The following is a 6,804-nucleotide window of genomic DNA, read 5'->3' as shown; positions in this document are numbered from 1 at the left end:
AATATTATCAGTTTCAATAATTTCACACTCTCTAGCCCTAGCAAGTTGTTCATCAAGAAATTCACCAAGTGGCACAGTAGTATCAAGCATAGAAGTAGTTTCATCATAAGCATCATGCATAGCAGAAGTGGCATGATCAATAACATGTGACATATCAGAATTAATAGCAGAAGCAGGTTTAGGTGTCGCAAGCTTACTCAAAACAGAATGTGAATAAAGTGCAGAGCTAGATGGCAGTTCCTTGCCTCCCCTCGTAGTTGAGGGATAGATTTTTGTTTTCTCGTCTTTCAAGTTCCTCATAGTGACCAGCAGATATAAATCCCAAGTGACTCAAAAATAGAGCTATGCTCCCCGGCAACGGCGCCAGAAAATAGTCTTGATAACCCACAAGTATAGGGGACCGCAACAGTTTTCGAGGGTAGAGTATTCAACCCAAATTTATTGATTCGACACAAGGGGGGTCAAAGAATATTCTCAAGTATTAGCAGTTGAGTTGTCAATTCAACCACACCTGGATAACTTAGTATCTGCAGCAAAGTATTTAGTAGCAAAGTAATATGGAAGTAACGGTAACGGTAACAAAAGTAATATTTTTGGGTTTTGTAGTGATTGTAACAGTAGCAACGAAAAGTAAATAAGCGAAGAACAATATGTGAAAAGCTCGTAGGCATTGGATCAGTGATGGAGAATTATGCCGGATGCGGTTCATCATGTAACAGTCATAACATAGGGTGACACAGAACTAGCTCCAATTCATCAATGTAATGTAGGCATGTATTCCGAATATAGTCATACGTGCTTATGGAAAAGAACTTGCATGACATCTTTTGTCCTACCCTCTCGTGGCAGCGGGGTCCTAGCGGAAACTAAGGGATATTAAGGCCTCCTTTTAATAGAGTACCAGACCAAAGCATTAACACATAGTGAATACATGAACTCCTCAAACTATGGTCATCACCGGGAGTGGTCCCGATTATTGTCACTTCGGGGTTGCCAGATCATAACACATAGTAGGTGACTATAGACTTGCAAGATAGGATCAAGAACTCACATATATTCATGAAAACATAATAGGTTCAGATCTGAAATCATGGCACTCGGGCCCTACTGACAAGCATTAAGCATAGCAAAGTCATAGCAACATCAATCTCAGAACATGTGGATACTAGGGATGAAACCCTAACAAAACTAACTCAATTACATGATAAATCTCATCCAACCCATCACCGTCCAGCAAGCCTACGATGGAATTACTCACGCACGGCGGTGAGCATCATGAAATTGGTGATGGAGGATGGTTGATGATGACGACGGCGACGGATTCCCCTCTCCGGAGCCCCTAATGGACTCTAGATCAGCCCTCCCGAGAGAGTTTAGGGCTTGGCGGCGGCTCGGTATCGTAAAACGCGATGAATCTTTCCCTCTGATTTTTTTTCTCCCCGAACACGAATATATGCAGTTGGAGTTGAGGTCGGTGGAGCAACAGGGGGCCCACGAGGCAGGGGGCGCGCCCCCCACCCTCGTGGACAGGTGGTGGGCCCCCTGGCCTTGATTCTTTCGCCAATATTTTTAATATTTTCCAAAAATAAGTTCCGTGGAGTTTCAGGTCATTCCGAGAACTTTTGTTTCTGCACATAAATAACACCATGGCAATTCTGCTGAAAACAGCGTCAGTCCGGGTTAGTTCCATTCAAATCATGCAAGTTAGAGTCCAAAACAAGGGCAAAAGTGTTTGGAAAAGTAGATACGACGGAGACGTATCATCAATCGACGCATAAGCATCAACTATGTTCTCACCAAGAACACTCAAGAGAGCAGCCTTAAACAGAGTATCCATTTTCTGAAAAGCTTGTGCCTGTTGAGCATCAAGCTCTCCTTCAGGTTTGCCAAGAGTGGCGTCATAGCAACTCATGGTTTGAAACCATAAGACTGCTCTCACGCGCCACCTCTTATAGTGGATAACCTCAAACATAGGAGGTTTCATGGAAGCAGCAAAACCACTCGGGGTAAATTTCCTATAATAAGGTTTTTGGATTGTTGGAAATATGAGCAATTTACCAAATGATTTTATTAACAGAAATATTAGATAAAGCATGACTAATATAACAGTGATAAAACTAGTCATGCGATCTGACAGACAGAAGGTAAATAACATCTGCATATTTGAACTGTAACCAGTTTATCTAGAGCAGACAGTAGAACAAGTTTCATATATGAAGTAGAACCTAACATATCTAGGGCAAACAACAGAACAAGGAACTGTGGCAGGACCTCGAACAGAAAGGAGAAGAACACATACGGGGCAGCAGCAGCAGTTGCACTGGACTTGGGGTCGGTGTGTCGGTGTGGAACGACACCTATGGGATCACAAGAATCCCTACAACGGTTGCCGGGGCGCAAGGTTGCGAGAAGAGCAGGATTAGTAACCAGCACAAGGATCGTTTACCCAGGTTCGGGCCGCGAGGATGCGTAAAACCCTAGTCCTGCTTTGGTGGGTGTATTTCAGAGAGTTCTTGAGCTCTCGAACTAGCTGTGGTGAGTGCGTGGTTCAAAAGAGCCGAATCCTTCTCCAGTATGCCGTGGGCCTCCTTTTATAGGCGAAAGGGGCTGCCACAGTGGCATACAGGAGGTGGAAAGGCGCACAGTGCTATGAGCTTATCGCTCGTATTACAGGACAAGACCCATTTAATGCGCTGCCGAGGTGTCCCCTTGCTTCATCGGGGATGGGGGCGAGGCCCGTCCCGTCCGTCGCCGCTCCTCCTCGCTTCGACACGCGCCCTGGCCAGCGATGCGTGCAGCGCCATGTAGGCAGGCGGGCAGCTGAGGTGGCGCGGTGGTAGGGTCTTCACGAAGATCTGCATGTCGCCACGCAGGCGTGTGCTGAGTTGGCCTGGAAGCTGCATGTTGCCACGCAGGTGCCCGCCCAGCTGGTCGGGCTGGCAGCTGCATGTGAACGACGGTGGAGACTTGGTTGGTGTGGGCCTGGCAGTGGCCCTGCTGGCGTCCTTGGTGAGGGACTTGCCGGGTGGCCCGGCAAGGGTCTTGCCGTGGCGCGCTGTCGTCCCCGGCAAGGACCTTACCGGGGGTCTCGTGGCTTTCCTCGGCAAGGATCTTGCCGAGGATCGTCGTCTTCTAATCCTCATCGGATCTTGAATATGTCTTCACAAAGATCTGCATGCCACCACAGAGGTGCCTCCCGAGCCCTGGCCCCACGTGGATGATGGTGTTGGGGACCGTGGGCTCAAGGGTGGCTCGCTCTGTTGGTGTGGGGCGAGCTGCCCCGGCAAGGGCCTTGCCAGGGGAACCTGCTTCGTCCCTCTGCTCTTTGTGGTCTTGGCCTTGGCGTTGCTCTGGTTATCTTGGGCTTCGGTTTTACCTTGGTTCACCTCCCCTGTTCTGCTTGGTGTGACCGTGGGCGCGACTCCGACTGCCCGTGCACAGGTAAAGGGGTACAAAGGTGCGCCCCTTCTTTTGTACACCGACAGGAGCCCTCGGACCTGGGCCACACATAAGCGCGACACATTGTTGGGCCAAGCCCAAAACGGTGCGCGGGCAGGCGGGGCGGTTTTTACCGCGGTAAAACTTTTCGCGCGCTGCGCTTCTCATGACCCGCGCGTGGCGCGGCGTGGCGTGGAGGGGTGTGCGTGACGTGGGCGGCATACGTGGGGCGGTTTTCGCACGCATGCGTCACATCGCAGTAAATGGGCAGCGCGACCCGCACTTTCCCCATAAAAAGGGATAACCGTGGGTGCACTGTTCCTTTTACCCTTCGCGCAACCCCAATCTCGGAAGCCTCCGCTCGTCTTCCTCCTCCTCCCTCAGCCTCGCCCTTGCTCGCCGCTACTGCGTTCCCGTCGTCCTCTGTCTTGCCCCCCTCCCCCAGCCGCCATGGCGCCAAAATCCACCAAGGGCAAGGGAGTGGCCAAGGACGCCGGAGAGTGCGCTGGCGGTGTAGCGGACGCAGTCCGCCTTCTTCCCCTCGATAGTTGACGTGTTCGAGCTTCGGGAATCCTTCAGGCCCCTGTGGGGGGAGAATTCGGGGCATCCAGCCACGCGCGTCATCCCCGTCGACTGCGCCGAGGCTGCCCCAAATCAGTACCCCTTCTTTGTTGATTATTTTTCCTGCGGGCTCTGTCCTCCCTTCTCCGATTTCTTCAGCGACATCATGCACACTTTTGGCTTCCGCCTCCTGGATTTTACCCCGAATGCGGTGGCGTGCATGGCCCTTTTCGCGCATCTCTGCGAGGGCTTCGCCGGGGTGCACCCCAACACGGCGCTCTTTCGCCATTACTTCTCCCCTCGGATCCAACCAGGGGGCGCCATCTCCGGTTGCATCGCCTGGGTCTCAAGGTCCAAGGGAGCGTATCCGGAGGGCGCCATGAAGGAGAGGTGGGAAGAATGGCGGGCCCGGTGGTGCTGGATCGAGGAGAAGGACCCGCCGGCGTTCTGCGAAGTTCGCCGGGCGCCGCCGGTCCGCAGAAGCGATTGGAGTGACGTCGACGCTGACGACGAGAAGCTCACAGTCGCCACCACCAGGATCCTCCGGCTCACCGAGGTCGGGCTCACCCTTGAGATGATCGGGGCGGACTTCATCCGCCGCCGGATTGCTCCACTGCATAACAAGGGGAGGCCAGCCTGGCTCTTCACGAACCCCGCCGACATCATGCGGCTTCGTCCCGGCCTCGACCACAACTTCACAGTGATGGGACACGCCCATTTCTGCCAGCGGCTCTTCCAGCTCGATGTGGGCCGCGACGGCGAGGTCGAGCGGACCGGCAAGGTCACGAGGGCCGCCGCGAAGGCCGGCAAGGTCCTCAAGGGCCTTTGTTCAAGCTGCCGACGGGGGTTGTCCCGTTGTGTAACAACTCGCGCCGGTCCGATATCATCGCCATGATGCCGGACTGTAACGCGCATGGTCCTGACCCGAGCTGGAAGGAGCCGGAGGACACCGAGGTGCAGCAATTCTTTGATACTCTGCACGAGGGGTACGTCAACGCCGACGCCGAGCGGCTGCTCGTCCAGGACACCACCCAGGCGGAACTGGACTACATCGCCACCAGGGCGAGGGAGGCACAGCTTGTCGAGGAGGCCGGCAGCGCTGGCGGTGTGGAGGACAAGGCCGTGACGGCCGCGGAGGAGGAGGAGCTCGCCCGGTGGGCGGCGGCCGCCGGGGAAGCCAGCAGCGCCGGCACCGAGGCTCCTCTGGTTGAAGATGTGGTCGGCGAGTCATCGGAGGAGGAGGCCGAGGCTGCAGGCCCGACGCCGGCTATGGGGAGAGGGCGAGTCCTGCGACGGGCTAGTTCTGGCGAGCCGGTCCGGCCCGGCAGGGCTGCGCGGCCGCAGCTGACCTTGGAGGGGTCCGGGCGCCACACGAGGGTCGCAGCAGCGAAGAAGCTGGCGAAGGCCGCGGTGAAGAAGAAGACAGCCGCCCCTTCTTCGTCCAAGCGTGTCCAGACACCGCCTCCTTCCCCTCCTCCGGTGGATGTTGACGCGGAGGTCACTTTCGATTATGGATCCATCGGCCCGAGGAGGAAGAGGAAGACAGTAGAGGAGGAGGCGGACGACGAGTAAGTATGTGGTTCCTTTTCGTTATCTCTGCCTCCTCAATCTGTGTCGCCCGTCTTGACTTGTCTCCGTCTTTGCAGGGACGTGGAGACGCTGGCCCAGAGAGTGAAGAGGGCCAAGGTCTCGGCAGGTGGCCAGCCCCCGGTTGGTACTTCGAGGGCGCCACTGGTGGTGTTGAGCAGCCCGGACAGCAGCCCCCGGCATAGCCCCCAGCGTAAGTTCATCACTCTTCCCCCGTCGACATGTGTCAGGGGCACGACACTTTGGTGCTGACCTTGCCAGGTATGCAGGAGGAGAGCAGCCGCAGGAGGAGCCGCAGAGGGCTACTCCCAACATGCCGCCCCCATCGACCACGCCGCCCCGAGGGGCGTCCCCGGTAAGGGCGCCAAGCACCGAGCCCACGCACATGGAGGAGGAGGAGAACTTGGGCGCCGGCGGCTTTGCCTCGACGCCAAATGTTGGCGGGGAGGGGACTTTCGTTTCCCAGCCTGGTACTGGCACTGGTAAGTCGTTCACCGTTCGTCACTGTTCCTTTTTCTTTCTGGCTCTTGGTCTTGGCCTTGCCTCACTCCCTTCATTGCTGTCCAGATTCCTCCTCGGTGAGCCCAGAGGACGTGGACGCCGTCATTGAGGACGTCGCCAAGGCCGCCGAGGCGGACGCCGAGAAGATCGCCGCTGAGGAGGCCGCCGAGGGCGCTGCTGAGGACGCCGCCAAGGGGCCTGCCGGGGAGGCCGGCAGGGCTGCTGCCGAGGAGGAGGAGGAGGTGGCTGATGACCAGCCTTGCTCCTCTGCCGCTTCCGGCTCCGGCAGGTACCTGAGGGTGAGTGACGACTTGTTCCTCCACCTTCCAGGCGTGTCGAGCACCAGGACACCCGTCGAGGGAGAGGTGTTCGACGACGAAGTGCTTGCCGCCGCCGGGCTTGAGGTCGTCGACGAGCCGAGCGTTGGCGGCGGCGACGGCTTGCAGGAAGAGAGGCTCCTCCACGCCATGGGCGCCAGCTACCGGAAGTTCCAGGCGCTCCACCGCGCCCGCCTGGACAAAGCTAAGTCCAAGACGGCGGTGGTGGAGAAGGCGGAGGCGGACCTCCAGAGGCGTGTGGCCGAGACGCAGGACTGGTTCTGCGAGGCTTACAAGGAGCTGAAGGCTGCCCAGGGCGAGCTGGCCAAGCGCGATGTGGAGCTCACCATGAAGCTGGCCGACATCGAGAAGGCCCAGGAGAGAGGCGTGTGGCCGAGAC

The sequence above is a fragment of the Aegilops tauschii genome, chromosome 2, assembly GCF_002575655.3.
Source record: "Aegilops tauschii subsp. strangulata cultivar AL8/78 chromosome 2, Aet v6.0, whole genome shotgun sequence".
Lineage (NCBI taxonomy): Eukaryota > Viridiplantae > Streptophyta > Magnoliopsida > Poales > Poaceae > Aegilops > Aegilops tauschii.
Note: the sequence above shows the minus strand (reverse complement) of the source record.